Source organism: Canis aureus, chromosome 5 (assembly GCF_053574225.1).
Source record: "Canis aureus isolate CA01 chromosome 5, VMU_Caureus_v.1.0, whole genome shotgun sequence".
In the NCBI taxonomy this organism is placed as follows: domain Eukaryota; kingdom Metazoa; phylum Chordata; class Mammalia; order Carnivora; family Canidae; genus Canis; species Canis aureus.
In genome coordinates, this window is record NC_135615.1 from 76,974,966 (window position 1) to 76,997,486 (window position 22,521).

The following is a 22,521-nucleotide window of genomic DNA, read 5'->3' on the forward strand; positions in this document are numbered from 1 at the left end:
GGGAACCAGGGGTCACCTCGCTTTCTGGTTTACGACAAAGCCCACCTCCCACAGCCCCTGCTGGTTCGGCCTGTTCCTGAGTGCAACCCCTGTGTGGCCCTGGGGGGGCTATGTCTCCCCCTAGGGCTACGAGAGTATGTCCAAGTAATAACTTTCTATTTAAGTATATCTGTCCTGTGTCAGGGTCATGTGTTCAGACATCTCGTACTATTTAGGGCAGGGACCTCCCTCACCAAGCCTGAATAAGAGGCTATCAAAACAGAGGGCATCTGCTGCCCTTTCCCCAGCATCTGTGTCAGTGACCTGATCTTCCCTAGGGGCGTCCACGCCCCAAGCCTTGTGGTTCAGGTAGGACTGGCTCCAGCCATAACTCAGGCATGTTCCATCCATTTTGCCTTAGGAATTGGTTCAGAGACAAATACGTGACCCACCTTGATCCACAGAGGGCCACTTTCAGGACTGTTTCTGAAACTCTTTTTTTTTTTTTTTTTAAGATTTTACTTATTTATTCATAAGAGACACACACACAGAGAGAGAGAGAGATGCAGAGACACAGGCAGAGGGAGAAGCAGGCCCTATGCAGGGAGCCTGACCTGGGACTCGATCCCGGGTCTCCAGGATCACACCTTGGGCTGCAGGTGGCGCTAAAGGGCTGCCCTGTTTCTGAAACTCTTGAGAAAGAGGCACTTTTTTCTTTTTTCTACTACCTGCCGTAGCTAAGCAGGTGAGACAATCATCTGAAGTTGCTAGTGGCTGCTTTATGGAGAGCCTGTCAGAGATGAACCTGATGTAGTGGAAAATAGAGCCTGGATCCAGCTACACCTGAAGTGGTGCTAATCTTAGACTTTTTCAGCTACATGAGCCAACAGATCTCGTTTTTGTTTTGCTTTGTTTTGTTTTTTGCTTAGCTCAAAAGAGTCTAGACTCACAATATACTCAACAAATATAAATTGAATGAATAAATGCATTCTCAGTGCTTGCGACACTCCTTGGCACATGGTAGGCTTTAATCTTAATTGAACGAAGTCTTCTTTTTAAGAAAGAAGAAATCTTATCTATTGAAAACAGAGCCAAGACTAAGATAAAAAAAAAAAACCTAAGATGAGGGCAGCCCGGGTGGCTCAGCAGTTTAGCACGGCCTTCGGTCCAGGGCGTGATCCTGGAGACCTGGGATCGAGTCCCACCTCGGACTCCCTGCATGGAGCCTGCTTCTCCCTCTACCTGTGTCTCTGCCTCTCTCTCTGTGTCTCTCATGAATAAATAAATAAAATCTAAAAAAAAAAAAAAAAAACCTAAGATGGTGTGAAAAATCTGGGGTTGCATGTTTTCATGCACTCAAGCCACCCACGGAAGCCACCAAGAACCAGAAAGGACTGGTCTGCGTGGGTGGGACCATCATGCCTCAGGATCATGTGTCTCTCAGTTGTCCTGTTCCCTTGGGTGGGTCATTCAAATAAAAGGTATTTTCCCCTAAGTGTGCATAATGGAGTTGGAGAGCAGCACACACTTGGTTGAACTTTTGGTCTCCAGTGAAACAAGTCATTGGTAAGTTACCAAAGCACAGCAATGTCTGATTTCTGGTACAGCTCAATCTAGTGGGCACAGCTACAGTCTAGGCAGGGGGTGTTAACTTGGGGCCCCCCATGAGCTCCATGGACAGAATTCAGGCAGGACAGGGACTCAAATAGGGGAAAATTATATATGTGTTTCACTACCTTTTTTTTTAAGATTTTTTTTTTTTTTTAATTCATGAGAGAAAGAGAGAGAGAGAGGCCGAGACACAGGCAGAGGGAGGAGCAGGCTCCATGCAGGGAGCCCGACATGGGACTCGATCCCGGGGCTCCAGGATCACACCCTGGGATGAAGGTAGTGCTAAACCACTTGAGCCCCCCCGGGCTGCCCGTTTTCACTATCTTCTGTCTGAAAATTAGAATCATTTCAGTTATGAATGAAGGCAATAAACCATATATTACTAGCAATTCCTGTGGCTTCGTTTCCAATAAAAATCATAGATATTTTGGTATTACATTATGGTTATTGCAGATATCTTGAAATATTGCTTATGATCATTATGACTTTGAAATTAGGATGGTTATTAGACCAGCTGCCAGGTCTTGTTATTTAATGTGTTAATAAAGACACACTTTTATTATATCATGGATTTAAAAAAAGATATTGTGAGAACTGTATTTCATTATAACTTGTTTCCTTTTGCAATCCTATATTTTTTCTTTTATGCATTAAAATCATGTTCTGAAGAGGAGTCCATACGTTTCATCAGATTGCCAAAGGGGCCATAGCACAAAAACCGGCTAGGAGCCCCTAAGCTAGCCCTTCTGTGTTGAATCCCATTTTTAGCCTCGATAAACCTCAGTCTATCTGTCTATAAAACAGGAACATTAATGGCTGTTACAAGACTATTGTAATTTTTAAATGAAATAACCATAGGTCCAGCCTGTTGCTTAACACATAGGAGGAAATCTGCACCTTTATTTCTCATTTCAAACAGTTCCCAACTGGTAGTGCAGCACGAAGCATAGAGATCTGAGGCCAAAGCTTCCTGGGTTCAAATCCCATCTCTGCCTTGATCTCAGCTCTCTAAATCTGTTTCCTCATCTTTGAAATGGGGTCATGTCTTTCCAGCAGTGTTGCAAAAGTGAAAGATTATATAAATGTATAATGCCCCACATAGTGTCTGGTCCAGAATAGTTAAAAAACAGAAACTGGGTGGCTCAGTCAGTTAAGTGTCTGCCTTCGGCTCAGGTCCTGACCCTGGGGTCCTGGGATCAAGTCCCGCATAGGGCTCCCTGCCCAGCGGGAAGCCTGCTACTCCCTCTGCCTCTGCCCCACCCCTGACTTGTGCATGTGTGCCTGCTGTCACTCTCAAATAAATGAATAAAATCTTAAACAAACCAGAAGCTGCTGTTATCATCGACAGTCCCATCAATTTCTGTATGGGAAAAAGCTGGACAAGTTGTCCTTTCTTTGCCAGAGAACTATTCTCATCATCAGCCTACTCCCTAATAGCCCCAGTCAGACTCTCCCAGTGATGAGCAAGTGTCTGGAGATTTCTACTCCCCTGCAGCCATCCCATCAGGAAAAGCTCTGCAAGCAGCCTGGTACCATCATCATGCACCAAATACTAGGTGGCCAGGGAGGAAATGTCCTTAAGACCTAGTGTTATAAGGTCACCTGTCTGACTCAGTCAGTAGAACATGTGACTCTTGAACTTGGAGTTGTGAATTCGAGCCCCACATTGAGGGTAGAGTTTATTAAAAAAAAAGAAAAGAAAAAAAAGACCTTGTGTTCTAACCAGGAAAGCTGCGTCCCAGGGGGTGAAGGGACTGCCTCCAAGGTGGTGCAGATTTCCTTCAGTGACACAGGTGAAGTCGCTGTTCTTTCTAGACATTGTTTCATCCTCTCTCTGCATCCTTCCTGCCTGAGAAAGAATGAGGGGGTCAGACTTTCAGGAAAGGGTGAGTGAATAATAATGAGAAAAGAAATGAGGGGGATCCCTGGGTGGCGCAGCGGTTTGGCGCCTGCCTTTGGCCCAGGGCGCAATCCTGGAGACCCGGGATCGAATCCCACATCAGGCTCCCAGTGCATGGAACCTGCTTCTCCCTCTGCCTATGTCTCTGCCTCTCTCTCTCACTGTGTGCTTATCATAAATAAATAAAATAAAAAAAAATTAAAAAAAAAAAAGAAATGAGAACCAACTCTCCAGCAATTACTCATGCCTGGCCTTATGTCATGAGCTGCACAGATCACCCCACTCCTCCTCACTTCAACCTATGAAGTAGGTATTACTGTCCTCATCTTACAGAAGGAGAAGTCCCAGAGAGGGCTATCTATCTCGTCCAAGGTCACATAGCCAGTAAGTGGCAGGTTCAAGCTTTGAATCCAGAGCCTTCTGATGCAGCAGGTATGCTCTTGCCATGATGACATCCTGGAGTCCCTTCTGCTTCTCATGTTTATTCAGTTGCGCAGGGTCCACACTGCCACAGTCAGGGCTCCCCACTCCTCCGGCCTCTCCCGGGAGCTGCACTGTGCCCTCTACCCCCATCCCCCTCCCACTGTCCAGAGTCCATACCGGCTTGTCCCCCGCTCCACCTGGAACCCTGATGCTAGAGCAGCCCTGGAGCTGAGCCAGTCTGCTGCCCACCCAAGGGCACTGCTCTCCCCCTTTCTCTGGATTACAGGGCTGCTCGGACCTGCTAATTGTGTTTGCATTGGGGTTGATTTGTATTTGTGCTCAGCATGTGTCGACACCCCCCACCATGAAAGCAGATGGGCACGTAGTGCTTTCGAAAGAATCATAATTAAGGCAATTTAGCATCTTCCTCAAAGGACACTCTTCCTCCACATGGAGGAAATGTCTTTGGAGCTGCTTTAGAATATCCGAGGTTGAATTATGTGGCATTCACAGCTGGTCCAACGGGGGAGGGGGAGTATTTGGGGGGGTAGGGTGGGGTGCTGAGGGGTAAGAAAGGGAAAGCGCTCTTTTGCCCAGGGCCTGGGGCAGAGGACAGCAATCGCCAGGAATGGGGGAGGACCTGCTCTGTGACTTTGAGAAGATCTCTTTCCCTTCCTGATCCTTTGGGTATCATAGGTATCATGTTAATTAATTAATTAAGTAAGTAAGTAAAAATAAAATAACTCTGCAGCGGTTTGAGAGGAGCCTTACAGATTCAGAATCCCTGGAGATGCTTGACAAGATTCACAGATGCTCCTGACTCAAGCCAGGCTGGAAAACCTTTTGTTTAGAAGTATTATTTGTTTTTATCGGAAAAATAATTTTTTTTTGGGGGGGGGAGAATTTTAGGACTGGAAGTTACCTTAGTAACCTCTCTTATAAAATGTGGGGCATGAAGTTTGCTGATGTAAAGTAGCTTGCTCAAAAGCCTAATAGTTAATTTTTTCTTTTCTTTACATACGTTTATGTAAGTATATTTTACGTAAATAAAAGCACATGGTTACAAATGCCAACAATACCTGTAAGAGAGTAAAAGATGAAAGTCTTTTGTGCTCACGCCATCCTCCTCTCTCCCTTGTCGACCACTGTGAACAGCTTGCTGTGATTCCTTCACAGCTACTTTTCTAGCATTTATGTGCATTTTTAGAGTTGTAAATGTACACAAATGTAGTTTGGGGTATAGGAATGGGATCGTACCACACAGGCTCTTCTATAACTTGCTTTTTTTCACGGCAGCTTTTCTCGCCCAGAGAATTTATGATGTCAATACGCAGAAATCTACCAAGTTATTTTTAACTGCTTTAGAGAAGCTCATAATGTAGACATAATATCATTGATTTAACCACAAGGAATGCAAAGGCATTTGGGTCATCTGCATTTTTCCCACTGTGATAAACACACATCTGTGTGCATGTGGGAGAATATTTTTGTAAGATGATATTTAGCAATGGCATTGGGAAAAGGCATCCTCACTTAAGCTTTGGATAGCTGCTGTCAAGTTGTTCCAAAGAAGTTCCAAATAAGACTGTCCCAGGAAGCGCTTCTTCCAGGGGCCCCATTTCCCCCACACCCTGGATATGATCAATCTGCTCCAATTTCTCCAGTCGGTGAAAATCAACTCTAATTTCCCAACATTGTCTTTCGAGAATGAAAGTTTATTTCTTTTCTTTTTAAGTTTATTTCTTTTTTTTTTAAGATTTATTTATTTATGGTAGACATAGAGAGAGAGAGAGAGAGAGGCAGAGACACAGGAGGAGGGAGAAGCAGGCTCCATGCTGGGAGCCCGATGCGGGACTCGATCCCGGGACTCCAGGATCACGCCCTGGGCCAAAGGCAGGCGCCAAACCGCTGAGCCACCCAGGGATCCCCTTAAGTTTATTTCTACATGGAATTTGGAGGTTATGTTTTGAAGGGAACACCTGATATTTTATTTGTACGTCATCTCTACACCCAGCGTGGAGCTCGAACTCACAACCCCAAGATCAAGAGTCACACGCTCCAGGGACTGAGCCAGCCGGTTGCCCCAAGGGAACACTTGGGATTTTAAAAGGATGCTTAGGAATCTCAGATGGGCCTGTCAATTAATTATCCATGCTAGAAAGTTCCCTTGAATTTCAGAGACTGTCAAACTGCTTTATCTTTGGGGAGATGAAAGCTGCTCTTTCCACGGTACCTGAAGGTTGAATTGAAGCAGCATCTATGAATTATTACCATTATTTGGAAACCACATTTTAGAATTAAATCCTACCTTTCAACTTAGTTGGGTCCCAGTGGGCCCAGTAGCATGAGGGGCCAGTAATCGTGAGATTGGTGTATGTGTAGGTTTACAGCATCAGCCCTACTTCTCTTGGTTCTGTTCATATTGAGAAAGAACCCCGAATTACCAGACTCCTCTCTGCAACAAGAATTACACACACACACACACACACACACACACACACACACACAGGGGAAAGACCCTTGAGGACCAAGGGACTGGCAGGCTTTAGGGACACAGTGGGAAGAAAGACAGGGAGGCAATCCCTCATTTCCTACTTTTCATAACACTTGCCTGTGAATTATGACCTCATCTGTCCCCTTCAGTCTGTAAGAGATGTTCGGAGTCCTACTCTGTAGCTGGAGAAACACTGTGGCCGAGTCCAGCGAGGTGGGCCCCACGTGCTGCCTCCTGTGGAAGCCTTGCTCTGTCATCTAGTAACTGTGAGACCCTGGGAAAGTGACTGCCATCTCTGTGCTGTCTCCTTGCCTGAAAAAATGGGAATAATAAGTAAAGAACTCAGGATTCCCTTGGGAGTCATGTATGGAAAGTGGTCCTCGCAGTGCCAGGGCTCTTAGCAGGTGGCTTTTTTCTTCCTCGGGAAGGGGCGTTCTCAGCCCTCTGAGCCTCCTGTTGTCCATCTATAAAATGGGGATGATAATTCCCTCCTCAAAATTAAGGAATTATTTAAGCACTGCGCTGGGTGCCTTGTCATCACCCTGGCCTCCTCTGCTTCTCTGGCCTCAGCCTCTTCTCGTGTTGATTGAAATGTTCAGAGGAGTGCCGTCCTGGTGCTCTGTGAGCTCCGAGGAGGGCAGCAGGGTTGCCTGAGATGCTCTCTGTGTCTCTCCCTGAGTCTGGGACGGGTCCACTGAGAACCTAATGTGCCTCTGAGAAATAGTCCAAATTTTCCTCCCCTTATCCACCCCACAGCCCACTGCAGACCCTTCTCTTCATCCACCCTATACACCAGTGCTGGAGTTTTCTCCCCATACAAACCAAATATGGAGTAAACCGTCCAATCAACTACTGTCTGCTCAAATACTTGATTTTTGCTGAGCACTTGCTACGCACCCAGCACCATGCTAAAGATAGTCCTCCCTTCGTGTGCTCCTCACAACACAGGCAGATACTTTCACTGTGCCCATTTTACAGATGAGTGAGGAAGTAACCTGCCTAGGGTCACGGAGATGCAAAGCGGACTGGTGGAATGTAGACACCCTGAAATCCTCACCACAGTCCTTGAGGGTAAGGAATAGCCTCGTTTTACATCATTTTATTCATTCAAGAAATCTCTACCGTGCGTCTAGCATGTGCCGGAATCTATCTAGGTCCTGGGGTAGAGTGGCAACCAGGATAGAGGACAGTGCAGGAGATGGATGGGAAATAACAGTGTCAGGTAAGTGTTGAGAAAACATCGAGTACAACAGGACAGGGGCTGAAGCATGACCAAAGTGGGGGGGGCGGGGGGAGCTGGGGGTAGGCTCCCTGGAGGAGGAGGCAGCCAGAGGAGAGCTGAGTGACCTGAGGGCGACAGGAAACAGCCAGAGAGATGATGGGTCCCAGCCCCAGGTGCCTGGCAAGAACTAAAAGCCAGGTGCACAGAACTTACACCCAGCTTCATGTTGCTGTGTTTTTCCCTGACTCCGTTTACCCCAGGAGGTTCCTAAGACTGCCCAGGGCCCGGATATTGGGTTAGAGGCTTCCTCCCGGCCATGGGGGGCAGAAACATCAAGACCTTTCTCCATGGCTTTGACTGGGGTTAAACCGAGATTCCAGAAATTCAATGCCTCTGCAGAGGGGGCACGTACCCCCACTCACAAATCACAAACCCTTTCGGCTGAAATGATCGATCAGAGTTGACTAAGTGGAATATTGCGCTTTATTTTTTTAGTTTATTTCTTTTTAAAAGGTCATCTCTACACCCAGCATGGGGCTCGAGCTCATGACCCGGACATCAAGAGTCGCGTGCTCCCCCCGACTGAGCCAGCCAGGCGCACCCCCACACTGCCTTTTTTTTTTTTTTTTTTTTTTAAACAGAACTGATAAGTGGATTTTACGAAGATGACTAATCTGGCCCCAACCCCAGTCTAGGTCTGCCTGGCGGAGGAAAATGCATCCTCCCCTTCACAGATGACTAACTCTCCTGCGCCGCCCCTCCATGCCTCAGAGAGCGGGGTAGGAAGTTAGGCCAGACAATCTCCCCTCAGAAACCCCTTCCACCCATGAAAGATCCCAGGGAGCTGGTGGTGACCGAGGGGGTGAGGGGTGTTCACACTCAGTGAACGTTTAATGGGCGCCCAGGGGGCCAGCACAGTGCGAGGCATTTCCATGGCTTGATTCATTGCATCCTCACCGCGATGCCGTCAGGCACTAACACCCCCATTCCACAGACAAGAAAAACTGTGGCTCAGAGAAGAGCCCCACCTGCCCAGGTTCACCACCCAGGGAGGGGCAGAGCTAGAATGTTCTCCTAGGCCCAACCCCAAGGCCACGCTCTCTTCTCCCCAACATTTTGAATGTCTCCCTTCTATTTTCCACGTCCCGTCTCTTTTATTCCTGCCCCCAACTCTGCAAGAAAGATATTCTCATTATAGGTGAACTGTGTGAATGAGTCGGTGGAGTTTTCCCTGTTTTCCAGATGAGGATTCTTTTTTTTTTTTAATATTTTATTTATTTATTCATGAGAGATACAGAGAGAGAGAGGCAGAGACACAGGCAGAGGGAGAAGCAGGCTCCAGCAGGGAGCCCGATGCGGGACTTGATCCTGGGTCTCCAGGGTCACACTCTGGGCTGAAGGCGGGTGCTAAACCACTGAGCCACCCAAGTTGCCCCAGACGAGGATTCTGAGGCTCAGGGAGGTAAAGTGTCGGAATTTGAACTCAGGCCCACGGGCTTGCCACTAATCCCCAGCAGCACCAAGAATCCGGAACATCAAACTTTGCCTAATTCCTCGGCTGGTTTCAACATCTTTCCATTTGTACCGCAGAATCTAAAACTTCTCAGGTTCCCAGAGGGAAAGATTCTCGCCTTGGGGTCAGACTCAAATCCTCTGTGAGTTGAACTTCTGTGCTGCAGCTTAAAGCCTTCAGAGATCTGAGTCAAGGGAGGCGCCTCCCTCCCTTCCTGGTGGCCACCAGCCTCAGCCCTGCTGTCCCCTTGGATTTCTCTCCTCTGGGTGAAGCCATCGAGCTCTTAATTAAATTCTCTGGTTAGAAGTCAAGCCCGAGGAAAACAAACAGAGCAGCCTCTCCTGTGGGACCTGTCTTCTCCCTGCTGGAGATGGTATCACTGCCGCCCTCGGGACATCCATTCCTCACTGCTCCAGGGAATTTCCTGTTGGCTGCTTCCAGAGGAAATTGCCATGGGAGGTCCGGGGATGTTATCAGGAGTCTCGGTGCTGTGTTCCAGTTAAGAGTGAGGGGGGACAGGGGGGTGAGGGAGGCGGCAAAGACGGAGGAGGAGTGGTGGGAGGCACTGAGATACGGGCTCAGGGACATCTGGGCGCTTGTCCCCAAGGACAGGCACCTGATTACGTGTACCCCCCCTTCCTAGGCAGAGACTCCCATTCTTCCCTGACCACACTCTGATGGACACAAGGGACCATGGGGCACTGGAAAGAGCACTGAACTATGAGTCAGGAAGTAATCAGGAGTGCAAGGTCTAGTCCAGATCTGTTACTAACTCACTGTGTGACTAGTTAATCACAATCAGACCAGGGGATCCCTGGGTGGCTCAACGGTTTGACCCCTGCCTTCGGCCCAGGGCGTGATCCTGGAGTCCTGGGATCGAGTCCCACATCGGGCTCCCTGCGTGGAGCCTGCTTCTCTGCCTCTCTCTGTGTGTGCCTCTCATGAATAAATAAATAAAATCTTTAAAAAAAAAATCACAATCAGACCAAAATGTGTTGTGTAGTTGCTCCTTGTAGGTCTCAGCTGTAAATTGACAGGATCAATATACTTGAACTCCAAAGGCCCTTCCAGCTCTGACAATCCCTGCTGTAACCAACATTCACTACACTGCCAGGCACTGGGATATACTGGGAATAAAAAGAGGAGTAAGGCTTTGCCTCTGTCCTCAGGTTATAAACTCCTTGAGAGTATAAATCACATCTGGATTATCCTTGCTGTCCCAGCACCACTTACCATGGCGCTGTGCAAAGAGCCGGTGCTCAAAATATTTGTTCACTGAACACGTGATTCATGGTGAGAAGCATGGGTTTGCAGAGTCGGATAGAACTGAAGTCCCATCCTGTCACTACGCTTGCAAGAGAAAGTCACTTAACTTCTGTGTCTTTTCCTTCAGCTAGTGGCGATCCCGTCGTCCCTTCCTCACAGGGTTATGGAGAGAATAATGCACGTGAAGCACTTAGCATAGTTCTAGGCACATAAAAACTACTCACTAAATATTGGTTCCTCTCCTTGGTGGATCGTCCATCCTTCCCTTTGCTCTTGTCACTCTACCTGGCCAGGAGCCCGCTCTATTGTCCCCGGGCCAAAGCTGTGAACTAATTTCCACTGCTGGGAGCAGCAGCAGGCGAGGAAGGAAGAAAGCAGGGAGAAGGCTGGGCTCCCGGTTCCCTGAGAAGCCCTCGCCTGGATTCTGATTCCCATGCAGTCCCTGATCCTCCCCGGTGTAGATGTCCCCTCTGTCTAGACGCTGTCTCCTGAAGAAATTGCAAACCACGGACTGTCTGATGACAAAGCTTGCCCCAGACACTAGTCCTCTGACACACGATTCATTCAACCCTGTTCAGAAAAGGGCAAGCCTGGCTCCCACCTCTCAACCAGAGAACACTCTATGGGAGCTGGGTGGCTTCGTTCATTAATTTATCCATCCATCCATCCATCCATCCATCTATCCATCCATCCCTCCATCCCTCCATCCATCTTTGGTTGAACGCCTAGGGTGTTCCAGACCCAGTGCAAGGCACGGGGCATACTTAGGTGAGTAACTCCTTCCCTTCCCAAACTCATCATGTTGGGGGGAAATGGGCACAAAGTAACTCTGAAAGGTATGGCATCCCAACTATTATACAATTATAGTGATAGGGACCACCGGTGGAGGGTTTACCGTGTGCCGCGCACTACAGTATGTGCTGTATGTAGGTTCATGGTTGCAGGTCAGTCCTCATCATAACCCCATGACGTGAGTACTATTATTGTGATCATTTTACACATGGGCCAACTGAGGCTCATGGAATGAAGGTCACTGGTCCAGGGTTGCACGGCTACTGAGCCGTAAAATCAGGATTTAAACTCAGTCCAGTCACTGAGACAACACTTTTAACCCCCACTCTGCCATCAGACCTGCAAGGAGGCGACCGCCACTTTTGTCCAGGAGGAGCCCTGCGCAGAAGAGGGTCTCAGAGCTGGGCCTTGAGAGGATGAGTCATGGTAAGTCAAGGAGGTATGAAAGATTCTGGAAACGAGAGGGATTCTGACTCACGGAAATAGGGATCAGAACTTTGCAAACAGAAGGAAAAGCGAGAGCCAGGTCACAGAAGGCAGGACATACAGGGGGGAACGGCCGGGGAAGAGCGGGGAATGGCAGGATGGGGTGCAGGGGTTGGGACCTCTTTGGGAGGGGTGGCAGGCGCTGGAGACGTCCGGCAAGGAATCGGCGTGTTTCAGGAAGCCTGCTCCAGTGAAGCACGGAGGATGGGGGCAGCGACAGATGGGGACTGATGGGGACTGTGACAGAGTGGTGGATGACGCCCATCCGGGTAGCAGAGTTCAGGGTACAGAGACCGCCAACCTGCCACTGGCTGATCACGCCACTTCCTCACTCAGAGCCCTTCCTCGGCTCCCATGGCCCTCAGGATAAAGCTGGGGGGTGGGGGGTGGGGGTGGCCCTTCACTTGCCATTCAAGGCTCTTCACCAGCTGGCTCCTTCCTGACCTCCAGCCGCATCCTGACCCCTTCTCTCTACTCCAGCGAAATCCACCGACAAGTTCTTCCCTTAGCGTCTATGCCTTGGCCTATGCTGTTCTTTCTACTGGGGAAATTCTTTGCTCTCCTTCCCCCTTCTTTGCTCGGATGCCTGCTCGCACCCTTGCGGGCTCAGTGCGCGCAGTGCAGGGCGCCCTTCCCCCTCCAAGCTCCCTCCCCTCCCCCACACCGTGCTGGGCTTAACTGCCTGTGGCTCCTTTCCCTCTCCTGGACTGTAAGCTTCCCGAAAGTGGAGAATGTGCTTACATAACACATCCTCTGGCCCAGGGTGAGGGCTGAGAGGCTGCAGTGACCCTCTCCAGTAGACCCAACTTTTTCTAAGACCAACTTTGCAAAGGCATTTACCATCGTGGGCCGCTTTTGTGGTTAAATGCCATCAGTTCGTTGGAGCATGGCGAGATGTCACACACGGTTTGCTGCTCTCTCTTCTCTGTTTCTCATCCCTTGTCAGGGCAGCTTTTGGGGCTGTCCAGGTCTTTTCATTGAGGATACCCACCAGGTGCATTTACTCCGTGTGGGTTTCCCAACAGTCGGACCACAGGCCGGGACCCTGCAGGCAGTGCAACTGCTTCTGTTGTGCTGTTGTGTAGACAGGTCCCCTTCCTCCTCTAGGACTATTTGACCCGGGGTGGCAGCAGTGGCAGCAGCACCTATTTTGGGAAATGCCTACATATGGCATTGTTCCATCTTCCTATTTCCTATTCGGGAAAAGAGCCCAGGACCTGAGTAGACTGAGGATGAGGAGGTGTGGCTGCCCATAGCTCCTATCTATCTGCCCGTGATTTACTGGCCTGGGATTTGCACAACGACAAAAAAAACTTTTGCATTATTAATGATCATTGATCACAGCCTTCCAAAAAAGAGAGAGAGATGGAGAGAGATGGAGGCCCCTGGCCAATGATCAAATGGTAAACCAGGAGGGTGAGGTGTGGAGAAGAGAGGGGAGGGCCAGGTGGGTAGGGAATTTGTGGACACAGAAGGACACAGAAGGACGCTAAAAAAGAAAGTCTGGAGGAGCTGCTGAGGGTTGGTGGGCCAGCTGTCAGACAGTCCTGTGGGCTGTAAAGAAACCAGGGAGAGTACCGCTGGCCTCTCCGTCACCCAGCTAAGGGGACTTCACCATGAAACTGCCGTCAGGGACACAGAGACACTTCGTTCATAAGGATAAAAGGGCCCATTCATCAAGAAGTGACAATCCTAATGATGCTGGATGGACCTAATAACAAGGCTTCAAAATACATAAAGCACAAGTGGACGAAAAGCCCCTAAGCACCTGGAAGGCCCGCTCCACCTGAGCAGTGTGGAGCCTGCGCACAGGCCATGCCCAGCGCGGGGCCGCGCCGTGCACGGTTCTCGAAGTTGCTTCGTGCTCGGGTCTTCTCGCAGCCCCGGTTCTCTGGGACCAGCGGGCGTGGGGGTCCCTCCCTGGGATTGCGGGTTCCCCACACTCTGCCCTCTTCCCTGCCTCGGCTCAGATGCCGCTTTCCCAGCGGGCCGCCTCCTCTCTTCCCTTTCCGTGCTCTATTTTCTCCCACACCGTTTACTTCTACAAATATTTTATATGTTTTACTTATTGCATCCACGTAAGCTCCCTTGGGTCCACAACCCTTCTGTGCACCATGTCCCCAGGGCCTAGAACGCGCCTGGTACACAGATCAACAGATATTTGTTAAACGAAGAAAAAAAAAATCCAACTAGGGATGAATACCCGAGAGCGGGATGGACGGACGGACTGACGGACGCAGGAGGCCGGGCTTCCGCCCCGGGTCTCGGGCTGGGCTGGGCGTGGCCCCCTCCCCCCCCCCCCCGCCCTCGCTGCGGACCCAGCGCACCTGCTCTCCTGCAGGTGCGCGCGCGGGGAGCCCGGGGCTGGGCTCGGAGTCCCCCGCGCGGCCGGGACTGGGGGGGCCGAGTGGGGAGCGAGGCTCGCGGGGGAGGAGCTGCGGGAGGGCGGCGAGGAGGAGCGGCGGGCGCGGGAAGGCGAGCGCCGAGCGGGAGCCGCAGGGCGCGGGCCGGGCCGAGCCCCCGGGGCGGCGGAGACACGCGGCGCCGCGCGAGGAAGCAGGACCCCGGGGGCGGGCCCGGAGCAGGTAAGCTTTCGGAGCCCAGTGCGGCCGCGGCGACGGGCCCGAGGGCGCTGGGGCGGGGAGGGGGCGCCGCGCCTCGGGGCCTCGGTGACCCGGGGCGGCCCCCTCGGCGCCTTCGGACGGGAGGCGCGCGCGCCTGGGAAGGGGGCCCCGGAGGACCAGCCGAGCGCGGAGCTCGGAGCGGGAGCCCGGGCGGCGCCTGCAGACGGCGGCGGGGTCCCGGGCGCCCCCCTCCGGAGGGCGGGGGGCTGCGACGCCCCCGCGTGGCCCCGGGCGGCCGAGGGAAGCGGGGCGCTGCCCCCTGCCGGCCCGGTCGGGGCGCGCGCAGCGCGGGGCAGGCCCCATCCCGAGGGGGGCCGACAGAGCCGCCAGGGTGGAGCTCGGGTTTCCAGACCCGAAGCCTGCGGCCCGGATTGCTTTGTGACCTTGGGCAGGTCACCGCATCTCTTCGAACTTCGGTTGGCTCATCTATCAAGTGGAGGGGATACTTCTCCCACCCTACAAGATCCGTGGGAATAAATAAGATGCTGTAAGGATGCCTTTAAAAAAAAACAACTGTAAAGTTCTGTGCAAATCCCAGCTGATCAGGTAATGTCAGAACTGGAAGGGCGCTAGGAAATCTGCTTTGCCGCAGATGGGGAGAGTGGAGAAAAGATCCTGCCCAAAGTCGCATTGCTTGTAAGGGAATGTAAGACTAAAGCCCCCTGCCTCACCAGCTCTGGGCAAGTTCAAACATTGAGAGCAGGTGCTCTCCATCAGATGGGCTGCACGAGCAAAGCCGGGCTTGGCTACTTACCAGCTCCTGACTGACCTCGGGAAAGCCCTAACCTCTCCAGCCGTGGTTTTCTCCTATGTGAAGTGGGTTAAGAATGCAGCCTTGCAGGCTTGCGGTACAAATCCAAGGTGGTCATTGCTCAGCACAGCACCTGGCCACAAGCAACAGCTGTCGTTAGTGGTAATCATCGTTCTGGTTAGTTGGAGTCACCTCTCAATCTCTTTCTTGAATTGGCGCCCAGTGTTTTCTAGTTGAGCACACGCCATGGGTCTGTGCGCATCTCTGGACTGCACAGCCACCGGCCAGGGTCTTAGCCTTCCTCACAGAGACATGGAGGGACCCTTTACCGACAGCAGCGAGCAGGGTCACTGGGGCAGCTGAGGCTTCTCCAGCCTTTGGTCCTGTCCAGTGAGTGGGGAGAAATGGGTGGTCTTTATCGTGGAGGCATCCTGGAAGCCAGGACCTAGAGGGTGGCCTAGAAGGGAGGGGCTGGCCAGCCCGACATGACTGGGAGGGCCTCTCCTCCCCATGGTGCCTAGTGCAGGCCCAGAAATACAAAGGTGCCTTCTCAGAGTTTGTCAGGTACATGACGGATCATGAGAGTGAGCGTACAGGGTCATCCCTTCTCTCCTAGGCCGCAGATGGATGACAGTTCTCGGCGAAGTGAGGGGGCTGTGAACAGAAATACATTCCCAGAGCTGGGAGTTCTGGGACCAGAGTGGTTCCTCTCATTGCAGCTGGCACAGGGTCTGCCAAGGTCACCAGTGTCCTCCAGCAAGCTGAATTCTGCGGACACGCTTCAGTCTTTAACTTTCTCAGCAGCAGATGACACTGCTGACCACTCCTGTCCTCTGGACACTCTCTCTTCTGGCTCTTGCAATTTAACACTGTCATATTTTCCCTCCTTATATCTTGTTTTTTGCAGGTTTATCCTCCATTTTTTTTTTTTTTTTTTAATTCAGAGTTGGGGGCGGGGGACAGAGGGAGAAGCAGGCTCCATGTAGGAAGCCCAATGTGGGACTCAATCCCAGGTCTCCAGGATCATACCCCGGGATGCAGGCGGTGCTAAACCACTGTGCCACCAGGGCTGCCCTTTATCCTCCTTTCTGCAGCCATTCGCTGCTCTGCTGCCCCAGGCCCTCTGCTCTGCTTGTATTAGACACTCTCCCTGGGTGATCTCATCCACCCCGTTGGCTTTAGTTACCACCTCTGTGCATGTGACTCATAAAGGTTTGTCTCCAGCTCAGATCCCTCTCCAGCCTATAGATCCATCTAGGTATTGTCAGCCCTGCATTGTTCCAGACACTGGGGATATAACGATGAGCTAGACGGAAGGTGTGTTTTGGGACCGGGTAGGGAGAGACAAGCAGTAGATGAGCGGAAAATATCAGATAGGGTTAAGTGCTAAAATGAGCATAAAGCAGGGTAATAGGATAGAGAATGAGAGCTTGCTTTATTATATAGGCTGGTCAAAGCTCTGCCAAGGAGGTGATAGTTAAGCGTGGGGTGGGCAGCTGGTAGGAGTCAGAAAGGTGGCTTGGGGGGCAGACGGTGTAGGGCTTTGTAGGCTATGGTGAGGACTTCAGATTGTGTTCTGATATGGGAGCCACTGGAGAGTTTCAAACTGGAGAGAGCAAATGCTGTTATTTCTCCAGGGCTCATCGGAGCCTTAGAAAGGAGTTCGTCTGTACTGGTTGCAAGCCTGCTGTGCCATGGTCACTGAGTGCGGAGGAAACAGCTCTTCAAAGAGCTTCCAGGCACAGACAGTGAGAGGCACAGATGAGCCTGGAGTCAGGAGAGAGTTTAAAGGAGGGAGGTTCTGCATCTGGTTGGCCGGAAAGGACTTCCTGGAGGAAGTGGCTTTTGGGAAGGGCCTCAGAGAACAGAGAGTGTGAAGGGGAAAGATGCCTCTTCCAGGCAGAGGGCAGTCAGCCTGAACCAAGTTGGAAATGCCCCAAATGTGTGTAGGGAAGTCAGAGGAGAGGAGACAGGACCTGTAGGGAACAAGAAGAGGGCAGTCTAGGGAGGAAGTCTGGGCTGTTCAGAGCAAGACCCTGGGTCTGGCCATGTATGTGCTGTGTGACCTTGAGCAGATTGCATTCCCGTTCTGAGCCTCAGCTGCTCTTGCATAAAAAGAGAAGTTAGTGGTTAAATGCTGGGAAAGAGAGGGGAGAGGGAGGATGCCAAGTGCTGGGGAAGGGGTGACTGGGAACAGGATCATGCCTGCCAAGAAGAAAACAGGGAGGGCTGGTGTGGATGAGGAAGATGGTGGTCGTATTGAGTTTGGGACCTCCCCAACTGCCATGAGTGCAGGAAGGAGTGGACAGATTTCAGCAAAGAGGGGACAGTTGAATTGGATCCTGGGAGTGAAGTTGCAGTTGGATGGGTGGATGGGGTGGATGAGGGGTACCCCACACAGAGGGTGCTGGGCTTTATGACATGTGTATACTACTCCCTCCTCTTCCAAAAATCCAGCCCACCGGGGAGACAGGCAATCAGTAAGTGAGCCGAGTGGGTGGGGAGGAGGGAGTGATCAGTTCCATCTCGGGGGTCCAGAGAAACCTCCAGAGAAGGTGGAGGAGGTGAGAGGAAGGGTGTTTCAGATAGAGGGACTGGCCTGTGCGCGGGCTCCGAGCAGTGAGAGAACTACAGTGTTCTTGCAGGAGGAGCCTCAGCCACGCTGGCGGTGGGGTCTTGTGCTGAGTGCGGGACGAGGAGGGGAAAGGGCTGGACCGGGCATTCTCTGGAGGGTGTAAGCAACAGGAAGAGAAGAAAGAGGAGTCGGGGCGCAGGGAAGGAAAAGTTATCCAAGGAGTCTTCAGTCTGTGGAATCGGTGTCATCGGCCCCAACTCCTCTGCACTGGCTGATGGCATTCGTCCTCCAGCATTCTGCTTCAGGGCCACTTTCAGAAGGGGCCTCAGGGTCGCAGCAGATTATCTGTCTCTCCTACCTTCCCACTGCCCCCTTCATGCTCCGATGTCATCCTCCTCATTGTGTGGGCCCAGGTGCCAGGAGGGCTTCCCCTGGGGGCGCCGGAAGTCTTCCCAGGGGCAGGGTCTATACGTGTGTCGCTTACACCAACACGTGGTAAGGCTTTACGTGAGCCGCTATCGAATAGATGAAGAAACGGGCTCAGAGAGGTTGAGAAACTTGCCCCAAGTCACCGAGCCGGTAAGTGGCAGAGCTGGGAAGCAAATTCAGCCTACCTGACTCGAAAGCTTATGCTTGTCACACAGCTGGATTGTGCCTCCCAGCACGGCGAGCAGATGGCGAACAGCAGGTTTAGCTCCTGTAAGCACTGGAAACCCAGTGTTTCGTTTTTAGGAAATGAATTCCTGTTGTTCCTACCTTGTTTATCCAGCCTGGAGAAGGCGCCTCTCGCTTGCCCTGAAAGTGGTTTCATTCCATCAGCTCAAGTGCCCTCCAGGGACCCAGATGTGCAGCACGGGGGTGGGGGTGGGGATGTGGGGGGTGGAGGGTGTGAGGGCAGCAGGGTGAGCTCCAGGACCTAGGGATGCAGCCCTAAAGGCTTCTGGCAGAGTGAGGTCTGCCCCGCCAGCCTGCTCTGACAATTACTCCCCTGGTAGGGCAACTGAGGCTGAGGTGACAGGGACGTTTGATGCCAAAACATTTGGTGTGGAACAGGCACGAGAGCCCCTGGTACTTCCGTCCCTAGTCTCAAGTTCCTGCTGCAAACGAGAGGCAGCAGGGGGAGCATCGATGGGAGTCTGAAGACTTGGTCTCTGCCTGTAACTCACTGTGTGCCCTTGGGCAAATGTCTTGTCCTCTCTGGGCCTCTCTCCCCATCATCACCATCTGAGTTGGACTAAAGGATTCCTGAGTCTTTCCCGCTCTGACACTCAGGGCCTTCCTTTTTTTTTTTTTTTTTTAAGATTTTATTTATTTATTCATGAGAGACACAGGGAGAGAGGCAGAGACACAGGCAGAGGGAGAAGCAGGCTTCATGCAGGGAGCCCGATGTGGGATTCAATCCTGGGACTCCAGGATCATGCCCTGAGCTGAAGGCAGACGCCCAACCACTGAGCCACCCAGGTGTCCCACACTCAGGTCCTTCTTAAGTCCTAGAGCTGACATTACTACTGTCCCTTGCACAGCTCATTGTGGTGCATGGAGCAGCCACATCATCTGGGAAGAATGCTGAATCTCAGGTCCCCTTCCCGTCCCACGGAATCAGAACCTGCACGTTCATAAGATCTGTAGGTAGCCCGTGTGCTCATCCCAGTGTGAGGTGTGCTACGGTGAGCGGCTGCCCCTGCCCTCCCTCTGGGCTGTGTGGAGAAGGCAGGTGGAGGATTGCATGCTGTGTCGGCTGGAGGGAGAGCTCCTGCATGCTCCCAGGGTGGGGGGCTGGAGGGGGGCAGAGGCCCCTTCAGGTGGGAGTGATGGAGCCTGGCACAGAACAGGTCCCCAGCAAAGAATTTGTGAGTGTGTGCAGGCTCGTGTGGGGTATTTGTGCAGTGAGGAAAGGAACTGACTCACCTTTCCTGAGTGGTGTGGCAGGGGAGGCGAGCAAGCGGGCTCCTCTCCTAGGTCTGCAGGGCCTTAGACAAGCCGCGTCTCTGAGCTGCAGTTCTCTGCCCTGGGAAATGGGAATAATGCCAGTAGAATTGACTTCAGAGGGTGGGATCAGCCTTACAATGAGTTGATAAAGGAGAAATGTTTAAAACAGTGCCTGGCACACATAGAAAGTTCATAATAGCACCTGCTGTTGCTTTGCTACGACTGCCTGTGCATATAGCGCCCTGTACTGTGTCCCAAGCCTGCCCCTGGATGGCCGGAGTTCCCCTAGGACAGAGTCCCCAAAGTGACCCGTAGGGGGCGATCTCACCCCTGTTGAGAACCACTGGTTCTAGAGCATCGTCATCCAATAGAAATAGAAAGCAAGCCACAAAGGTAATTTCAGATTTAGAAAATTTAGAGGTAGCTATGTAAAAAAAAAAAAAAAAAGTAAATTTCACTTTTATTTACTCAAGATACCCAAAATATTATCAAGTAACTGATATAAAAATTATTAGATATTATACATTCTTTTTTAAACTCTTTGAAACTCGGTGTGTTTTACACTCCAGCACATCTCTGTGGCCACATTTGAAGCCCTCAATGGCCATATGTGGCCATGGAGTGGCTATGCTAGGGTTTCTCAGCACTGGCTCTCAATCCCAACTGTATCACGTATTACCCGTGTGGCCTTGGGCTAATCATTTCACCTCTCTGGATCTCAGTTTTATCATCTGTAAAATGGGAATACTAACTCTGCCCCCAGGCAGTGGTATTAGAAGTACATGGTGAGAGGTTTTTTTTAATTTTTTAAAAAAGATTTTATTTATTTATTCATGAGAGACACACAGAGGCAGAGACATAGGCAAAGGGGGAGTAGGCTCCCTGCAGGAAGCCTGATGTGGGACTCGATCCCAGGACCCTGGGATCACGAACTGAGCCAAAGGTAGACGCCCTGGTGCCCCACATGGGGAGAGTTTAAAACCCCTCTGCCCTCTTTCCCACAAGCATGGGAGAAGATCCAGGGAGTTGTCAACTACAATGGCAAGAGCCTTTATGCAACACGTTTATTTGGTCATTCAAGGTGGTCCCTTCCCTACTGAAGGCTGATAATAACTCAGTGCAAAGCTGTAAGAAGGAAGGGCTTGCATTCTCAGACTTCCCTAGCTGTTGCAAAGGTCTGGAAAACAGGCTCCACCTGTCTTGGATTTTTGTTTAAAGATAATCAGATTGTCAGTGATAAAGATGACCAGGGATCAGCCAGGCCAGGGGTTCTCATTCCCCTGGAAGCATGTAGGGAGCTTTGAAAATTTACGGTGCCTGAGCTCTACCCCTTGGGGGCTAAGGTCTGGACATTTGTATTTTTTAAACAATATTTGTATGTTTTTAAAGCTCCCCCAGGAGATTCTCACAGCCAGAAAATCTCTGATCTGGTCCAAACTTTGCAGTTTAAGGATGGAGAAACCGAGGCCCAGAGCAGGAACTGACTTATCTGAGGCCACGGAGAGTTCATGGCAGAACCAAGCAAAAGATCAAGGCTCCCGCTTCTCAGGCCAGGCTTTGTTCTCAGAGCCCATCCTCAGCAGTTCGGGGAGACTTTCATAACCAGGTGCTGATCTCTTGCTCTGGGCCAAGTGTCAGGGCTCTCGGGGTTAAATAAGACGTGGTCCCTGCACTCAAGGTCCAGTGATAGAGACAGTCCAGCGTGGTAAGAGCTGTGGTGGTAGGCATCCAGAAGCAGGGTATCTAATCAAAGTGGAGCTGGGGGAAGGTTAGGGAAGGCTTCCTGGGGACGTGCCAGAGCTTAGTGCTGAAGTGTGACTTGGATTAGGCAACCAACCGGAGGGCCGAGCGGGGGATTCTTTCCAGGCAGAGGACACAAACAGGGACAGAGGTTCAGAGCAGAAAGCAGCATTGGAGCTCATGGCAGCAGGGTGCTGGCAGGGAAACTGGCAGATCTGTTGCTAGAGTGCCAAGGTCGCAGCCAGTGGGGTCAGGAGACGATGCTGGAAATGTAAATAAAGACCAGTTCACGAGGCTCCCTTAGACCAAGCTGGGACTGGATCCCAGGTGCCGTGGGAGCCACTGGAGGATTGTAAGGGAGTGACATGGCTTTGGCCGGGGCAGTCGGCTGGAGTGAGGGCTCTGCTCCCTGTGTCTTTGCCCCCCTAGAGACCAGCGGGCTCGCCCATGCATGTGGCAGTGGCAGTGGCGGAGCGCAAGCAACCCGCACAGGCCCTTGAGGACTAAATCTGGACCTGGCTCCCTGTCGCTTCTGCCTCGTGCTGTTGACCATAGCTAGTTCATGCTGAGCCCAGACTCAGAGGACAAGGAAATACACCCTTCCTTTTGACAGGGGTAAGTGGAGGCAGCACGGGGTAGTCCAAGCACCTGAGCTGAGCACGGGTGCTGAACCTGCGGTGTGGTCTCAGACGAGACACCCACCTCTGGGTATCGACCATCTCAGCCGATTGGATCGGACCGCGTCGTTTAACGTGTTCCTTCTAAATCAGGTTTGCCAGGGAGGGACTGTTAATTATAACTAACTGTAGCCGATGGATTGTTGACTCTGCGGCTGGGCTTTCTGTTCAGCTCACTTAAACGTGACAGCAGCTTGAGGTCGGTGCTGTTACTGTCCACATTTTCTTTCTTTTTTTTCCCCAAAATTTTATTTTTAAGTAATTTCTACATTCACTGCGGGGCTCAAGCTCACACCCCAAGACCAAGAGTCGCATGCTCCCCTGACTCAACCACCCAGGCACCCCAGATTTTATTTTTAAGCAATCTCTACCCACACCCAATGCGGGCCTCGAACTCACAACCCCAAGATGAAGAGTCGCACACTCCACCGACTGAGCCAGCCGGGCGCGACCCTCCTCCCCATTTCCCACATGAGGAAACAGCTCAGAGGTCAAGTGACAAGCCCAGGGTTTCCCTTTGACCAGTAGAACTGGTGATA

General features: G+C 51.5%; 1 protein-coding gene and 1 long non-coding RNA gene across 4 annotated transcripts in view; one reads left to right on the plus strand and one right to left on the minus strand.

Moving 5' to 3' along the window:
- The first annotated feature begins 6,422 nt into the window (after nucleotides 1-6,422).
- Nucleotides 6,423-22,521, plus strand: part of HTR1D (5-hydroxytryptamine receptor 1D) — a 31,442-nt gene continuing 15,343 nt past the window's right edge. Inside the window, exons 1-3 of one of the 3 annotated variants that reach the window (XR_013380581.1) lie at nucleotides 6,423-6,673; nucleotides 7,386-7,478; nucleotides 11,538-11,626. The gene's annotated coding sequence lies outside the window, so the exon portion shown is untranslated. Of the gene's footprint in view, nucleotides 6,741-7,385; nucleotides 7,479-11,537; nucleotides 11,627-14,154; nucleotides 14,272-22,521 lie in introns of those variants that run through there. The other 2 variants (XM_077899198.1, XM_077899199.1) reach the window with 2 other exon arrangements.
- The window catches only part of LOC144314726 (uncharacterized), a 28,021-nt gene continuing 25,938 nt past the window's right edge, over nucleotides 20,439-22,521 (minus strand). Inside the window, exon 3 of the long non-coding RNA XR_013380583.1 lies at nucleotides 20,439-21,568. This is a non-coding gene — a long non-coding RNA (uncharacterized LOC144314726). The remainder of the gene's footprint in view (nucleotides 21,569-22,521) is intronic.